This window comes from Schistocerca nitens, chromosome 5 (genome assembly GCF_023898315.1).
Source record: "Schistocerca nitens isolate TAMUIC-IGC-003100 chromosome 5, iqSchNite1.1, whole genome shotgun sequence".
Taxonomy (NCBI): domain Eukaryota; kingdom Metazoa; phylum Arthropoda; class Insecta; order Orthoptera; family Acrididae; genus Schistocerca; species Schistocerca nitens.
In genome coordinates, this window is record NC_064618.1 from 493,278,188 (window position 1) to 493,297,513 (window position 19,326).

At 44.2% G+C, this 19,326-nt stretch overlaps 1 long non-coding RNA gene across 1 annotated transcript in view; it reads right to left on the bottom strand.

Moving 5' to 3' along the window:
- Positions 1 to 335: 335 nt before the first annotated feature.
- The window catches only part of LOC126260911 (uncharacterized), a 118,004-nt gene continuing 99,013 nt past the window's right edge, over positions 336 to 19,326 (bottom strand). The window contains exon 3 of the long non-coding RNA XR_007546662.1: positions 336 to 466. This is a non-coding gene — a long non-coding RNA (uncharacterized LOC126260911). The remainder of the gene's footprint in view (positions 467 to 19,326) is intronic.

The following is a 19,326-nucleotide window of genomic DNA, read 5'->3' on the forward strand; positions in this document are numbered from 1 at the left end:
CATCAGAGGAAAACTTTGGATGGAATCCCCAGTGGATGACAAGAAGGGATAGCCGTTGCTTTAGGTTGGAAGCAAATGGATTCGAAGGTCTTGGTAAACAGAGAGCTGAGGCTGATGGATCGGAAGATTTCCTCACCTCAGGGCAGAAGTCTGTGTGTAGTATCGCAGTGTACACATTGATAAGTATTTATTGGAAAGACCTGTGATCATGGCTTACCTTATGGCGCAAAGCGGGTGCACCAGATACGCCCAGATAAAAAACACCCACTGACTGAGCCGTTTAGTGCCGCAAACGCAGCCTCTTTAGAACTACCGCTGATACTCACTGGAGCGCCTTCCGCAGCAGGTCGTGCCTGACGGGCGTGCCGTCTATGGGGCAGGTGGCGGACGTGTCGAGCAGCCAGCGCGCCAGGCACTGCGAGTGGAACTGGTGGCCGCATGGCAGCGCCCGCACGCACTGCCGCACCTGCAACACCACAACACCCGTCACCGGCCGTGGGGACTCAACACGCTACTAGGTGGGTGCGTGGCGTTGTCCAGTCCTACATTAGGTGGCAAAAGGACTGAAATATATCTACAGGGTGTGTAGTGTCCCTTTTGCAACATTCACCATTATCGAGGTGAAACATAAATAAAAATGACTGTATGTGACTCAAAATGAATTGCAAACATTGATTTAACTGTAAAAATATACAATATATATTGATAAATGCATAAAAGACATTATTTTTAGTGAATGAGATTATAATGTGCAAGTAATTAAAAGAAGTATTATCATCTCTGTAAGAGTATAAAACACAATGCAATGTTCATTCTTCTGTCTAGTCTGTTTGTTCTGATCGTTCTGGTGTTAGCTGGAATGAGTTACGCAAGCTATTTTGCTGCGCTAGCATTTGTTTCTGTCGTCACGTAATTGCAAATATTTAATGGTGTAAACTGTGTCCTAGTAAGAATATATTAGTATAAAGTGATCTCCGTGTGTTATTTCAAGAACCTACGCCACATTTATCTTATGAAAAGAATATTTAATGAAAATTATTTAGCATGTTTCCAGCTGCTGCGGAGCGAGTAACAGTGATCTCTGATTGTTAACAATTAGCCGCCATTACGCGGTACATTTAAAAATATTTTTTCACAGCACAATGTCTGATAGACGGAGCGGAAGAAATTATGTAAAAATATTCAGGGAGATTAATTGAAGTAATCCAGTGAAATAATTTTATTAAAACTTGTCTATTTTCTGTGATAGTGAACTGGAGCTGAGTAATACTACGCTATTGCATTTACAGTAATTTGTAGGGAGCCTGGCGCTCGATAAAACCAGATATAATACGTAATTGGCAACCTACGAAATTCATTATTTTGCTGATTATATCTCTTTTGTAATTTTTTGAAAGCTAAAAGTAAAAACTAACCCCACTAAAAATCAGTAACAGATCACGATAAATCAAAGGACAAACAAATTTACTAGGAGAGTGTTTCCTCAAAATAAATAGTTACATTATATTTTTTTAAGAGAAATAATAAATAGCGCCCTGTTACGTGGGGCCCGAAGAGATAAAATATTTTTTTTAGGGTTTGTATGTATGTAATTATTAACATGTATTGTATGTATTCTAATGTCTATCAAATTCCATTTCATGTATAAACTTGAACGAGGAAAGCGAAGGAAAATTGTATAGACTCTGAGAGGACGAGATAGCAAAAAGAAAAGAAAAGAAAAAAAGAAATCAAGGTAAGGACCACTATGCATAAAAGCTTGCTACATAGGCCCGTATCATCGAAGTATAGTATCATAGATGGTACATGGTGTACAGTGGTGTAGATATTAATGTTTTGTGATTTTGGAAACAATAAGCAGTTTGACTTGTGAACTTAGTCCGCATTTGTAGTTTGAAACAATTTTTGTAGTTTGCCCAGTGAAAGTTATCGTCATTATGGGGAAAGTTGGACGTGTGTTAGATTTGCAACCAGATAATGTGTCCAATGTTACAAATAATGTGCAATTATTGAGCGATATGGATAGTGACACTGACTTACTAAATATTAATAGTGATCGAGCGGGAGAAAATGTAAACAATGTAGTTTCCCGTGATATGCCAGGAAGTAGCCAGCAGACGAAAACAGTAAAACCGATAGGTACTACTAGTGGAGCTAGTGATAATTTTCCAATGATTAGAACAACTACCACACCGGTATACTCACCAATACCGGATCCATTTGCTGAATTTTTACGGAAATTAGAGAAAAAGAACGAACAGCTAGTCTCAACAACTAGTCAAGCAGATAAGGGAACAAAACGAAGAAGAGAAAAGGTCTTAATAGAAAGTATAGGTACAATGTTCGAAAAGATACATTCAGAAATGACAGAAATAAAGAAAGCCCAAACCGAACTGCCGAACATTGTAAGCAACATATCACAAGATGTGCAAACGCTTCAGACGGCACACACAGTCATCCGGGACGAAGCAGAACAGCTTGCGAACCGAATGGACAATTTAGAAATGACACAAAAAGAAACCATAGAAACGCATTTAAATGATCAAGCCCAGAAAGTAGAAAAAGAGTTCCATGACTGGCTCACTGAAAAAGAAAGCCAGATCACAGAATGTGTAGAAAGCAAAATACAGTCTGCTCTGCAAAAAGTAACTAACGGAGCAGCTGTATGTAAACAACCCACAGTAGACACGCTACCACTCGCAGGTGAAAAAAGCAAAGCGAGATATAAATTGCCAGTACCGCTATGGATGCACGAAATAACACACAGCATTGCTGTAATGCAGCCTCAAATGAACACAGACAATTCCAAGAATTTAACGCGGAAAAGAAGACAGTGCATACGGTAATCTTCATAAAAGGATTCCGAAATGTATTACCGAGTGCCTGGAATGAACGCCAAAAAATTCAGTTCATAATCGCACATATACAAGGCGACGCTGCCTTATGGGCAAATGAAGTCATAGAAAATTGCCATAGCCTGGCACAATTTGAAAAATCTTTTCTAGACAGATACTGGTCTAAGGCTATTCAAGAACGCCTGAGGAATGAAATATACAGCCCGCAAATGTACAATCACAAACAGGGTACACTCCGTAAATATTTTGAAAAATATATCAACAAAACTAGATATTGGGATGACCCTATATCAGCCCGTGATGTGATCAGAATCTTAAAATTACGATTGCCCGGTTATATACGAGACAAATTAATAAATGTACCCGAAAATGACCTGGAACGGTACTTGTCTGTGCTCGACGAAATCGATCTCTCCCAGGAAGAAAATAGGATAAATAAAGGCCGGGAGAACAGTAATGGTTCACCACGCAAGTTTAAAAATGGCAACAACAATTCCAATTTTGGAAGCCACGGAAATGGAAAGGAAGATCAATCCGCAGAACAAAACAGGAAAAACGGAAACGGTCAACCATCTTACAATCAAAAACGTAGGTGGGAAGATAGAGGACATCCCGGCTATAGTAATAATAGTTACAATAACAAACGTCGAAATGAAGGTCAATGGCCACAACAAAGCAGTAGTGCCAGCAACCGCACTTACTCGGTGCAGTGGATGAAAACTTCTATGCCACCACCACCGCCTCCTAACGGTAACCAGTACCAGTGTAGCAATAGGAATTCTATGCAGAATACTAATGCAATACCACAAACATGGACAGACTCGAATAGCAGCGTAAGACTAGTAGAAATGCCCACTGACGGAAACCACCATAGTTCAAGACCGTCAAACGAACAACGGCCACAATAAGCTCCCAATTGATGGTCGGCGAAAAAACAGGGGGCACACCTAGAAACAATACACAAGATAATATATTATTACTGAGGTACCAAGATGGAAACAGTACACAACATGATTTACTTATGGAATCAAACCAAAGTAACAAAAAAGAAATAACTGAAGTACAAACCATCATAAAAGCTAGAATTAATGAATTGCCAGTAGAAATATATACAGATACAGGTGCCACTACTAATGTTATGAGCTATGATCTATTCAAAACCTTGAGCCAAAACCGCAACTTACCGACATTTCCTGTACAAAACTGCTGTCATTGGAGCCATGGGAGCACAAGCACAAAAAGTTCAGTATCAGGTGCTGGTAGATTTATGCCTAGGGGAAGATAACGTAAAATGTATCTTTCTCGTAGTCCAAGGATTGAGAGTAACTTGCATCCTGGGGGGAGGTTTCCTGAGCGAGAAGAAAGCAAAAATTGATTTCTGCAGCGGGAAGATCTCCCTACTGAATGAAAATAAGCAGATTGTACTGGATTTAACACGAACAGTAAGTACACCCGGTAAAGATTACCCGAGCGTACGAGTAAAAAGCGAAGAGATGCCCATATTTCAATTAAGCAACAATTTAAGGGGCCAGGGAGAATATTATTCGGACGTAGCTCACAACGAAACGCTTCGCTGGACCGAAACCCTTAACAATAAAGCACAAGAATCATGTTATCTAACTGAATCCCAACGAAAGCAGCTCGCACAGTTACTGAATAACTGCAGTGATGTTTTCTCTGAAAAACCTGGAATCATCAAAGGGTATATGTATAATATAGATGTGTTTCCCCATGCGATATTCTGCCAAGCATCATATTCAGTACCGTGGACGAAAAGGGAGGCAGTTAACAAAGAAATACAAAAAATGCTGCAATGGGGTATAATAGAACCATCCCTTTCGCCGTACAGCAGTCCGCTGGTAGTTGTAGCCAAGCCAGATGGAAAAATCAGACTTGTCCTAGACGCCAGGAACATTAATAAAATTATAGTACCCGTTAGGACGAGACCGGTGTATTTAGAACAACAAATACAGAAATTCTATGGAGTCAAATATCTCACATCGATAGATATGCGAAGTAGTTACTGGCAAATCCCGCTAACCAAGGAATCTAGAAAATTCACCGCCTTCATTTTCAATGGAAGGAGTCATCAATTCAAAGTGTTACCTTTTGGACTCAACGTAAGCGCAGGCGTATTCATTACGGCATTGGACCAAGCGCTAGGCGCAGACTTGCTAGGAAAAGTTACTCTTTACGTGGATGACCTTCTAGTGGCCACAAGCGAAGATCATATCTGGACTAAAGTGAAACGATCACTAATATTAGAGCAAGCTAACAGCGAAAATTCGCGGTACAAAGTGGAGAACAACATATTGTACCACAGAAATGACACTGCCTCAGAAAACTGGTGCGTGTGTATCCCGTACAAATACATACAAAATTTTATCTGGTACACGCATTACGCATGGGGACATGTAGGAATACAGAAGTGTGTAGTAATAATACAAAGATATTGTTACATCCCGAATAGTAAACGTGTGGTCCAAAAGATATTACGAACGTGAGACGTTTGTCAGAAAGCTAAAGCCAACAAAAGAAGCAACAAAACAGAACTGAATCCAATTATTCCGATACAGCCACTTCAAATTGTGTCAATGGACATCGCAGGACCATTACCTACGGCTCGCGGTGGAATGAAATACACTCCTGGAAATTGAAATAAGAACACCGTGAATTCATTGTCCCAGGAAGGGGAAACTTTATTGACACATTCCTGGGGTCAGATACATCACATGATCACACTGACAGAACCACAGGCACATAGACACAGGCAACAGAGCATGCACAATGTCGGCACTAGTACAGTGTATATCCACCTTTCGCAGCAATGCAGGCTGCTATTCTCCCATGGAGACGATCGTAGAGATGCTGGATGTAGTCCTGTGGAACGGCTTGCCATGCCATTTCCACCTGGCGCCTCAGTTGGACCAGCGTTCGTGCTGGACGTGCAGACCGCGTGAGACGACGCTTCATCCAGTCCCAAACATGCTCAATGGGGGACAGATCCGGAGATCTTGCTGGCCAGGGTAGTTGACTTACGCCTTCTAGAGCACGTTGGGTGGCACGGGATACATGCGGACGTGCATTGTCCTGTTGGAACAGCAAGTTCCCTTACCGGTCTAGGAATGGTAGAACGATGGGTTCGATGACGGTTTGGATGTACCGTGCACTATTCAGTGTCCCCTCGACGATCACCAGTGGTGTACGGCCAGTGTAGGAGATCGCTCCCCACACCATGATGCCGGGTGTTGGCCCTGTGTGTCTCGGTCGTATGCAGTCCTGATTGTGGCGCTCACCTGCACGGCGCCAAAGACGCATACGACCATCATTGGCACCAAGGCAGAAGCGACTCTCATCGCTGAAGACGACACGTCTCCATTCGTCCCTCCATTCACGCCTGTCGCGACACCACTGGAGGCGGGCTGCACGATGTTGGGGCGTGAGCGGAAGACGGCCTAACGGTGTGCGGGACCGTAGCCCAGCTTCATGGAGACGGTTGCGAATGGTCCTCGCCGATACCCCAGGAGCAACAGTGTCCCTAATTTGCTGGGAAGTGGCGGTGCGGTCCCCTACGGCACTGCGTAGGATCCTACGGTCTTGGCGTGCATCCGTGCGTCGCTGCGGTCCGGTCCCAGGTCGACGGGCACGTGCACCTTCCGCCGACCACTGGCGACAACATCGATGTACTGTGGAGACCTCACGCCCCACGTGTTGAGCAATTCGGCGGTACGTCCACCCGGCCTCCCGCATGCCCACTATACGCCCTCGCTCAAAGTCCGTCAACTGCACATACGGTTCACGTCCACGCTGTCGCGGCATGCTACCAGTGTTAAAGACTGCGATGGAGCTCCGTATGCCACGGCAAACTGGCTGACACTGACGGCGGCGGTGCACAAATGCTGCGCAGCTAGCGCCATTCGACGGCCAACACCGCGGTTCCTGGTGTGTCCGCTGTGCCATGCGTGTGATCATTGCTTGTACAGCCCTCTCGCAGTGTCCGGAGCAAGTATGGTGGGTCTGACACAACGGTGTCAATGTGTTCTTTTTTCCATTTCCAGGAGTGTATATATTAGCTGTTTACGATACCTTTACTAAGTATGTGAAATTGTTTCCAATGAAAACCACTCCTGCCAAACAGATGATACAACGCATATCAAAAGAATTCATACCGAAAACAGGAAAACCACTAAACGTTCTAACAGACAATGCTAGATATTTCACTGGTCAACTGTGGAAGGAGTTTCTACGTGACCAAAATATAAAGCATATATTAGTTGCACATTTCCACCCGGAAGCAAGTCCCGTAGAGAGAATTTTTCTGGAACTCAACAGATTTATCCGAACATATACTCATCAGCAACATACAAAGTGGCCCGAATTATTACCCGTCTTTGAAAATATACACAACAATCTACCTCATCCAGCTACCGGATACACGCCCAATGAGTTATTATTTAGTACTGCAGAACTAAATGAATGGATCACGCCGCTACCAAAATTGCCGCGCACAGATAAAAGGCAAGAGGATAAAATAAAGGACGCCGTCAGCAACAAGACGAGCTGCGCTAGTCAACGAAAGAGTCGATATGACAAGTCAATAAAACGGACAGTCCCATATCAGATAAACGACTTAGTTTTGATAAGAAACCATCCTAAGTCGTCACTCATAACAAAGAAGAACAAGAAATGGCAAATGCTGTATAATGGACCTTTTAAAATTATACAAATACCGCACGGTTGTAGCTACCTTATATCTGATGTAATGAGCGGGAAGATCAAAGGATTGTATCCCTATAAGGACTTAAAGAAATTTGTGGTATCTGACAATAGGACATGAATGGTTTACCGTATTTTTGTGTAATATGTAGGTTTTGCACAGACTTCAATATATATTTTTGTGTAGTTGTAAGAATTTGATGTTTTGTTTGTGCTTAGTATGTAAGATGTTTTGTCTTTATGTCAAGGAATGATTTACACACCAGCCTTCAAAAATGAGTATAAAGAAGCTATAGGACCATCAGTCCAATGATAGAATTTGTTTAGAAACATAATCAGTAAGTGTAAGGTGTTTTTCAGTGGTTATTAGAGTTAGTAACTATAAATTTTATTATGCTGTGCGATAAATGTTTATTTAAAGAATGCACTAAATATTCTAATCTGTTACATGAAAAATGAATAGAAATGGTGTATGCAAAAGACTGTGCACATACCATGTGACATCTGTGATGCTGTGCTTTGACCTTAAAACAGAAAGTATAAGCATCTAGCCACAATATTTGAGAGTAAATAAGAGCTCTACTTTAGAGCCTGTTTTTGACAGTTGCAAACCTTTTATAGGATACGCGATTACGCTAACAGCTTATGGAACAAGCACATGCGCAGCGGTCCTAATCCCCAAATGAATATACCCTATGACAAATTTATTAATGCTCAAATATAAAAGTATTGCAAGTCAGGCCAGAATCCGTTGCATGTATGATGTAACAATTAATTGTATGCAATAACAGAACAAAAGTGCTTTTGATCTGTGAAATTTCATTGCAACATATTGTGTAAACGAGCAGACATCTGTGTCACTATGTGATATAAAAAAAAACAGTAATCATGTAATACAATTGTATCAAAGTCATGCTGTAAGCAATACTAACAGGAACTATAATAGTGTGTTGGTATTCGCGGAGGAAGTATGAACTTTGAGAACTGTATTAGTGATCAACTTGGGCAGTGAACACTTATGTGCTGTACAACTGAAAAAACGCGAGGTACAAACATTAACTAAACATATCTGTGTGAAGTGACCGAAAACACAAAACTGTGATCAGTGTGTGTTCGAAACAGTACAGACAACATTTTTAGTTTGGACGCTACCTCCTGTGCGCCAACAATTAATATGACGTCACGGACCACGTAGTAGGACGTTACTGCAATGGCAACAACGATGGAACGCCGTCAAACAAAAATTGTGAAACATAAATATTCCATACGAAGTGATGACAACAGGGATGTGCAGTGCTTACTTCAGCATCATATCTCCTGCATCATTCAGCACCAGTACGTGCAAACGAACACGAAAATACCAACTCACTGAGCCTGTGCCTCGATGATGCAATAATGTTGACTAATCAATTCTTACCCACAGCCATAACATCTTACAAAATCCGTTCTATAACATATGTGCATTTGTTTCATGATTTGCACGAGTCAACATCCTCTCCCGTGCTAAAAACTTTAACGAGCGGTGCGCAACAACGCAGACGCACCACTCAGACAAAATAACGTCGGTCCGTACTCCACATCCTGACCGCCGCCTACGGACAAGAAAGAAGACAACAGTTTCCAGCCGACGCTCCATGGCAATATGCACGAGGCATCGCGGTAGCGACATACAGCGTCATCCACACCACATGACGAGAAATTCGCCGACAAAAATAAAAAAAAAAAAAAAATTTATGAACACTTTCATATAAAAACTATATGTTTGTTTCTTTTTCAGAAAATTTTATATTTGATGTAAATACTTGTAATACCATAACATGTAGAACCAACTTATGTAAGTAACACAAAGGGTTAAATCTATCAGCTCTGCCGAGGTTTTTCTGGGGTTTCCCTACGGCCCTCGTCCAAATGGAAGAGCTTGTTATATTGCAACTATCCCCAGCCATGTTATGTAAAAAGACTCAAAATGAATGTGTACCCATGACCTAATACACGGTAAAGTGAACTGAAAGTGAGCAACGAAAGAAAGAAAAGTGACACTCGTGGTCTACAAGAACCAAACATTAAGTAGTGTGTTCCTTGTAGCCCAGGCGACCCTGTAGTGTCCCTTTTGCAATATTCACCATTATCGAGGTGAAACATAAATAAAAATGACTGTATGTGACTCAAAATGAATTGCAAACATTGATTTAACTGTAAAAATATACAATATATATCGATAAATGCATAAAAGACATTATTTTTAGTGTATGAGATTATAATGTGCAAGTAATTAAAAGAAGTATTATCATCTCTGTAAGAGTATAAAACACAATGCAATGTTCATTCGTCTGTCTAGTCTGTTTGTTCTGTTCGTTCTGGTGTTAGCTGGAATAAGTTACGCAAGCTATTTTGCTGCGCTAGCATTTGTTTCTGTCGTAACGTAATTGCAAATATTTAATGGTGTAAACTGTGTCCTAGTAAGAATATATTAGTATAAAGTGATCTCCGTGTGTTATTTCAAGAACCTACGCCACATTTATCTTATGAAAAGAATATTTAATGAAAATTATTTAGCATGTTTCCAGCTGCTGCGGAGCGAGTAACAGTGATCTCTGATTGTTAACAATTAGCCGCCATTACGCGGTACATTTAAAAATATTTTTTCACAGCACAATGTCTGATAGACGGAGCGGAAGAAATTATGTAAAAATATTCAGGGAGATTAATTGAAGTAATCCAGTGAAATAATTTTATTAAAACTTGTCTATTTTCTGTGATAGTGAACTGGAGCTGAGTAATACTACGCTATTGCATTTACAGTAATTTGTAGGGAGCCTGGCGCTCGATAAAACGAGATATAATACGTAATCGGCAACCTACGAAATTCATTATTTTGCTGATTATATCTCTTTTGTAATTTTTTGAAAGCTAAAAGTAAAAACTAACCCCACTAAAAATCAGTAACAGATCACGATAAATTAAAGGACAATCAAATTTCCTAGGAGAGTGTTTCCTCAAAATAAATAGTTACATTATATTTTTTTAGAGATATAATAGGTGATATTTATAAACGGAGACAAACTGCAGAAAACGATCCATGAGAGCAAAAAATGTCATGTGGACATATGTCCAGAAGTGCATTCCAAGGGAGATGTACCCACTTGAAGATAGAGATAAAAGATCCTTGATAGTGTTGGTTTCAGTGACTGACAAACAGAACAAGCAAGTGAAAATGTTCTGTGTATATTAGTTTTTTAGCTCCACACTCAATAGGGCAGGAGCTACCCACCAGGTTAGCCTGCTTCCTGGACTCGGGTAGGCGCGTAGGCCCCGGATCGAATTCGCACGGCGGATGAACGACGAGGGCCGGTGTGCTGGCCAACCTAAATGTGGTTTTTAGGCGGTTATCCACATCCCACTAGGTGAATACTGGGCTGGTCCCCACGTGCCGCCTCAGTTACACAGCTCGCAGACATCTGAACACTTTCTCACCATTCCATGAATTACACTAGTCACAGAGAGTTGGGGTACACTAATTCCTTCCAGGGGGGGGGGGGGGGGGTAAGGGGTGGCGGCAGGAAGGGCATCCGGCCACCCCTTTAACTAACATTGCCCCATCCGATTAACCATGCCGACTCTGCGTATCAGCGGGAAAAAAGGCACAAGCAAAGGAAAGAAAAGAAAAGACTCAATAGGGCAAGAGCTCGAACACCATCGCACAGCCACAATATTCTTCGTAAACACGCCTTCCACCAGGGGTAGCAGTGTCACCCGCAGGAGGTGGAGATATGCCACCCTTTGAGGCTTTCAAGATAGATGATTAGTTCAACGAGGCAGTAGCCAATAATCGCCGCCCACACCTAGAGGCTAAATCGTTGTAGAACGTTCGCTGCCACCATACCATAGGGATTCTCCGTAGTACACAGGTAGATGTTGAGATGCAGGACGATACCACCTGTCATGGCAACCTCATCTGTGAACGCGATGAATGAGAAAATGCCCAGTACCGTGGTGGCCTGTGCGACGAACCAGCTACAAAACCGTCGCTGCGGAGTCCTTACGTAATGAGGCCTGTAGGCTTTGAAAATGGTACGGCTACTGATAGTGGTTGTGCAGAATGTCTCGCCTGTTCGTCTGGCTTACCCCATGTGGCAACCCACCTGCTTGGTGCAAATACCCAGGTCAGTATCAAAGACCTTTTATCTCCAACATCAAGTGGATGTATCTGCCTTCGAACACATTTAGGGCCATATGTCCATAGAACCTTTTCTGCCCGTTTTCGGGGATGCTTCCCTGCGCTTTGCCCCCATTTAGCAGTCACCTAGTAGAGCGTAATACAAACTCAGCTTACTGACAAGTTTTTAGTAGTATAAAAGTTCGTCGAAGACTATGGATTAGACACTGATACTAGTAATTTTTCGATTATTTTTATATGATCCCTTATTCCCATTCTCACAATTAGCAGTGGTAGGGGTTCTTACCTTCAGAGACAGTAATCCACGTGTGTACTGTCCTCGGACAGAAGCGTATAATTATAAGCCCATATCGACGTCGTTAATCCGTTGTACAAGTATTGAACATGTTTCATGCTAAAGCAATACGACGTCTTCGGAGCACGAAACTCTCCCTTTAGGAATCAACGTGGATTCCGGAAACAAACATGTTGCGAAACGCAGCTAACCCTCTTCGTACATGAAATCCAGAGCAGCATAGACAATGGCGCTCAGGTTGCTGCGTGTTCCCTGGCTTCAGGAAGGCATTTAACAACGTCCTGCACTGACGTTTATTGAAAACAAATACGAGCTTACTGACTATCGTTCCAGATTTGTGAGTGGATTCAAAACTTCCTTGCAGATAGAACTCAACATGTCGCTCTTAACGGAAAAGATTTCGACAGATTTGAAGGTAAGTCGCCAAGTAAGTGTGATGGGATTGTTATTGTCTATAACAAACAGGACGTCCCAAAAATGTTGCAACAAACTTTGAGTAGTTCTAAAGGGTATCTTGAGGAACAAATCGAAAAATATTGGAGATTTTTGAGGGTTCCAGGAGAAAAAGAAAATGTGGAGGAAACCTGTGTCCGAAATCGTCATCCACCGACGCAACAGGGCATCGAATTCATAATAAACAGAGCCTTTCTACGAAGCAGCCAGCTCATTCTTATCCGTTGGCTCGATCTATCAGCGTGGAAAGTTTTTTGCCAAAGGGGTGACCTACAGCAGGCACCAGCGCCTTTAACTTCGACGTTCAACTGCATCGTTGAATAACGTCTCTGGACACGTGTCCCTGTCCTCGATTTGTTCCATAAGACACCCTCTACAGCCCATCTAAGTGTGTTGCAACATTTCTGGGACACCCCGTATATAAATGCTCTGTTAGAAAATGTCGGAAGCTCCATATAGCTGTTCCCAGATGATGCGGTTGTCTATAAGAAGATAGCAATGTCAGAAAGTATGGATTTGCAGAATGACCTGCAGAGGACTGATGAATGGTGCAGGCACTGTCAATCGACCCTGAATGTAAATAAATGTAACAAGTTGCGCACACACGGGAAAAGAAACCTCACTTACTTAACAGACGATATTTTCTGACTCGGGAAGATACATATAGAAATTGCTTATATCATAGTGCCTCCATGTTGTTTATATCCCAAATTACCGGGAAAAATGTATTGATTCTCACCTGTTGTCTTAATATTTTGTCCAACATTCCAAGTTCAGATCAGTAAGTTCCTTCATCGCATAATTCAGCTTTACAGTTGTATCATGACGAGTCACAAAAGCAGAGTTATTCTTCGCAGTTATTATTTACTGATTTGGTTGCAAATTACTCTACGTGACAATAAAAACTACAAGAACATTTAGAGGCCAGTTAAAAATAGTGTCATTCGGGACCTTAAGCAAGAGTTTTGGCTTTTCGCGGGCAGTCGGCTTTCCGTTGGGCCAACTGATATATGTGGGTAGTACCACTAGCAGAACGAATTTTGCGGCGAACCGTGGCTTATCAGGCCATAAGGACGTATACCCGTTAGGTTAAATTCTTTACAGTGATTAGAACGCGCAATATAACGACTATATTACAAATGTGTTCAGTGAGTCTGAAAAGTTTTCACTGATCACAGTACACGTCGCTGCATCTTCATTGGTTTCATCCTCATTCATTTCACGTCAGTGAACCAAAGTCAGTTGTCGACATAAACGTATCGCACAGTGTGTGTTCCCGCAGCCACCGCTAGTCACGCTCCTGTACAGTCTGCCGAAACAAGTCTTGTTTACGGTTTCGTACCTCAATCGGTAAAAGCGGATCCGTTTCTGAGTCACTTTGTTGTTCATCTGTCTGTCTTTCTATCTGTCTGTCTTTCTATCTGTCTGTCCGATTGTTCAAAACCCTTTTGCTCAAGAACGAATAGACGAATAAAGTTGAAATTTATGCTTCATATCAGGGTCTACGGCCCCTTGGCGATATACACTCCTGGAAATTGAAATAAGAACACCGTGAATTCATTGTCCCAGGAAGGGGAAACTTTATTGACACATTCCTGGGGTCAGATACATCACATGATCACACTGACAGAACCACAGGCACATAGACACAGGCAACAGAGCATGCACAATGTCGGCACTAGTACAGTGTATATCCACCTTTCGCAGCAATGCAGGCTGCTATTCTCCCATGGAGACGATCGTAGAGATGCTGGATGTAGTCCTGTGGAACGGCTTGCCATGCCATTTCCACCTGGCGCCTCAGTTGGACCAGCGTTCGTGCTGGACGTGCAGACCGCGTGAGACGACGCTTCATCCAGTCCCAAACATGCTCAATGGGGGACAGATCCGGAGATCTTGCTGGCCAGGGTAGTTGACTTACACCTTCTAGAGCACGTTGGGTGGCACGGGATACATGCGGACGTGCATTGTCCTGTTGGAACAGCAAGTTCCCTTACCGGTCTAGGAATGGTAGAACGATGGGTTCGATGACGGTTTGGATGTACCGTGCACTATTCAGTGTCCCCTCGACGATCACCAGTGGTGTACGGCCAGTGTAGGAGATCGCTCCCCACACCATGATGCCGGGTGTTGGCCCTGTGTGCCTCGGTCGTATGCAGTCCTGATTGTGGCGCTCACCTGCACGGCGCCAAACACGCATACGACCATCATTGGCACCAAGGCAGAAGCGACTCTCATCGCTGAAGACGACACGTCTCCATTCGTCCCTCCATTCACGCCTGTCGCGACACCACTGGAGGCGGGCTGCACGATGTTGGGGCGTGAGCGGAAGACGGCCTAACGGTGTGCGGGACCGTAGCCCAGCTTCATGGAGACGGTTGCGAATGGTCCTCGCCGATACCCCAGGAGCAACAGTGTCCCTAATTTGCTGGGAAGTGGCGGTGCGGTCCCCTACGGCACTGCGTAGGATCCTACGGTCTTGGCGTGCATCCGTGCGTCGCTGCGGTCCGGTCCCAGGTCGACGGGCACGTGCACCTTCCGCCGACCACTGGCGACAACATCGATGTACTGTGGAGACCTCACGCCCCACGTGTTGAGCAATTCGGCGGTACGTCCACCCGGCCTCCCGCATGCCCACTATACGCCCTCGCTCAAAGTCCGTCAGCTGCACATACGGTTCACGTCCACGCTGTCGCGGCATGCTACCAGTGTTAAAGACTGCGATGGAGCTCCGTATGCCACGGCAAACTGGCTGACACTGACGGCGGCGGTGCACAAATGCTGCGCAGCTAGCGCCATTCGACGGCCAACACCGCGGTTCCTGGTGTGTCCACTGTGCCGTGCGTGTGATCATTGCTTGTACAGCCCTCTCGCAGTGTCCGGAGCAAGTATGGTGGGTCTGACACACCGGTGTCAATGTGTTCTTTTTTCCATTTCCAGTAGTGTATAAAAGTGAAGCCTTTAAACACATGCAATCAAAAGATACGGCCGTTTATGTCACATACAGTATTTTGATTCCAGCAAACTCACTCTTAGAAACCTACAGCGTACTTCACGTTGACGTAGAATCGTGAAATAAGACTAGAAGGCTGTTTTCACTCTACAACCATTCACGTGTCTGTCTATCCCTCCGTCTGTTGAGACCACTTTTTTCTCCGGAATTGTTAGACGTATCAAGATGAAATTTACGTCACAAACAAAGATCTATTGTCCCTCGGTTGTGTAGCAAACGCAAGCTTTTAAGTCAGTGCAATCACATATTTTGATACTCGCACTCGTTCATCAAAACCTATAAGGCCCTTACCGTTGACCTAGAATAATGAAATTTGACAAGAAGAAAGGATTCACAGCACAAGTACGGGAAGAACCCGAAATTTTTAACTTGTAATAGTGATGATGAAGTCCCATACACCTTTACAGAGCGTAGGGGACGATGCGGGAGACCCGCAATGCTGTACTAGGTAAGGTCCTAGCAGAGGTGGTTTGCCATTGCCTTCCTCCGACAGTAATGGGGATGAATAATGATGAGGACGACAACACAACAACACCCAATCATCTCGAGGTAGATAAAAATCCCAAACCCCGCCGGGAGTCGAACTCGGGACCCCACGCTCGAGAAACGAGAACGCTACCGCGAGACCACAAGCTATGACACGAAAACTATCTTACATTTTTTATTTGTTATTCGACTTCATACTTCAAATTAAAATTTTCTCGGAAGTCTTGGAATATTATTAATACGAATTGATAAAAGCAAAAAAAAAAAAATTTTTACTCGAAATCATGTATTCATTCAGCGGAAATAAATTGCAAATAACCTGAGAGACCAGCCTGATGCGTAAAAAGCTTGATTCCGACGTATGTAAACCATATGTGTACCGGAACTTTTCATTAATTTATGGCTGTAGGTCGTTTCTGAAAGCTCTCCATCACTGCATACTATAAATTAAAGGTCCCCTTAGCGCTTTACTATCTGTATTTGAAGCATAATCTCAGGAATTGCTGTACTACTTTTGACAACGTTTTCACAAATACACTCCTGGAAATTGAAATAAGAACACCGTGAATTCATTGTCCCAGGAAGGGGAAACTTTATTGACACATTCCTGGGGTCAGATACATCACATGATCACACTGACAGAACCACAGGCACATAGACACAGGCAACAGAGCATGCACAATGTCGGCACTAGTACAGTGTATATCCACCTTTCGCAGCAATGCAGGCTGCTATTCCCCCATGGAGACGATCGTAGAGATGCTGGATGTAGTCCTGTGGAACGGCTTGCCATGCCATTTCCACCTGGCGCCTCAGTTGGACCAGCGTTCGTGCTGGACGTGCAGACCGCGTGAGACGACGCTTCATCCAGTCCCAAACATGCTCAATGGGGGACAGATCCGGAAATCTTGCTGGCCAGGGTAGTTGACTTACACCTTCTAGAGCACGTTGGATGGCACGGGATACATGCGGACGTGCATTGTCCTGTTGGAACAGCAAGTTCCCTTGCCGGTCTAGGAATGGTAGAACGATGGGTTCGATGACGGTTTGGATGTACCGTGCACTATTCAGTGTCCCCTCGACGATCACCAGTGGTGTACGGCCAGTGTAGGAGATCGCTCCCCACACCATGATGCCGGGTGTTGGCCATGTGTGCCTCGGTCGTATGCAGTCCTGAATGTGGCGCTCACCTGCACGGCGCCAAACACGCATGCGACCATCATTGGCACCAAGGCAGAAGCGACTCTCATCGCTGAAGACGACACGTCTCCATTCGTCCCCCCATTCACGCCTGTCGCGACACCACTGGAGGCGGGCTGCACGATGTTGGGGCGTGAGCGGAAGACGGCCTAACGGTGTGCGGGACCGTAGCCCAGCTTCATGGAGACGGTTGCGAATGGTCCTCGCCGATACCCCAGGAGCAACAGTGTCCCTAATTTGCTGGGAAGTGGCGGTGCGGTCCCCTACGGCACTGCGTAGGATCCTACGGTCTTGGCGTGCATCCGTGCGTCGCTGCGGTCCGGTCCCAGGTCGACGGGCACGTGCACCTTCCGCCGACCACTGGCGACAACATCGATGTACTGTGGAGACCTCACGCCCCACGTGCCTGCATCTCGTGGTCGTGAGGTAGCGTTCTCGCTTCCCACGCCCGGGTTCCCGGGTTCGATTCCCGGCGGGGTCAGGGATTTTCTCTGCCTCGTGATGGCTGGGTGTTGTGTGCTGTCCTTAGGTTAGTTAGGTTTAAGTAGTTCTAAGTTCTAGGGGACTTATGACCACAGCAGTTGAGCCCCATAGTGCTCAGAGCCAATCACGCCCCACGTGTTGAGCAATTCGGCGGTACGTCCACCCGGCCTCCCGCATGCCCACTATACGCCCTCGCTCAAAGTCCGTCAACTGCACATACGGTTCACGTCCACGCTGTCGCGGCATGCTACCAGTGTTAAAGACTGCGATGGAGCTCCGTATGCCACGGCAAACTGGCTGACACTGACGGCGGCGGTGCACAAATGCTGCGCAGCTAGCGCCATTCGACGGCCAACACCGCGGTTCCTGGTGTGTCCGCTGTGCCGTGCGTGTGATCATTGCTTGTACAGCGCTCTCGCAGTGTCCGGAGCAAGTATGGTGGGTCTGACACACCGGTGTCAATGTGTTCTTTTTTCCATTTCCAGGAGTGTATGTAGTTTGATTCACGAGGAAGGCTTCCGTTTATAATTTAAACGTATTTTCTGCAAATTGAGTGAACTTTAGCGAATTAAAAGCCTCCTCCCCCACTACGTTTTCTGTCTGTATATGAAGGCCAATCTCAGGAACCCATGCAGGCATTTTGATACAGTTTTCATTAATAGACTCATTTAAGAGGAAGGTTTACGTGCACGTGGTGAATCACCAAAAACTTACACTGCAGATATTGCGAAAATGGAAAGAGCTATTGACGTGAGGTTTTCACAGAATGGATTGCTAGTCAGGGACTCGGATTGTTAGGCAATCAACAGATCGTAATAATAATTTTTGTGCATACATACACTTTTTTAAATGGTACAATACCTATTGACATTAACAGACTAAAAGCAGGGTAGATTATAACTAAGTGGTGTTTGTTACAGGATTCCAGTGCGAGTCGTTTCCGAGATACATTATTTGGAAAAGTTTCCACACCGACACTTGTATGTGCCATTCAACCTCGTAGTTGCTAGGTGCGATGTTGTAATGTTTGCTTACGATGTTCTTGTGTGTTCCTTGAGTGCACTGCCATTTTCTAGTCAGTCAGGGTGTGACAGTCCAAGCACTAGGTCGTAAGTGGAAATGAGATTTACCAATGCCGAAAAGGCTCATTGTGTATGGAGAGTGTAGGAAGAACGCAGTTCGTTCTTGTACGGTGTAAGCGGCAAGATATCCTAATAGATGTCAACCATCTCGACAGTTATTTATTAGCCTCTTCAATCAGTTACGTGAAAGTGGTGGTGTGACACTTAGACAACGTAACACAAGGAAACAAGTAACGACAGAAGAGGTAGAAATTAATGTTCCTGCTGCTGTTGCAGTTGTTGCGAACGTTAGCTCCCGCACAATCGCGCGAGGAAGTAGCATGAATTACGCAAGTGTCCTACGCATTCTCCAACGACATAGGTTCTAACCCAATAACGTCTCTCTCCATCAAGAACTGCATGGAAACGATTATGAGAATCGTGTTAAATTCTGTACATGGGCGTTAGGACCGGATACTCTAAATATTTCGTACGTCTTGTATACCAATCATGACCAGATAAACCGCCGAAATATGCACTATTGGTCCGTTGACAATCCTTGTTGGCTTCGTCAAGTGGAGATTCAG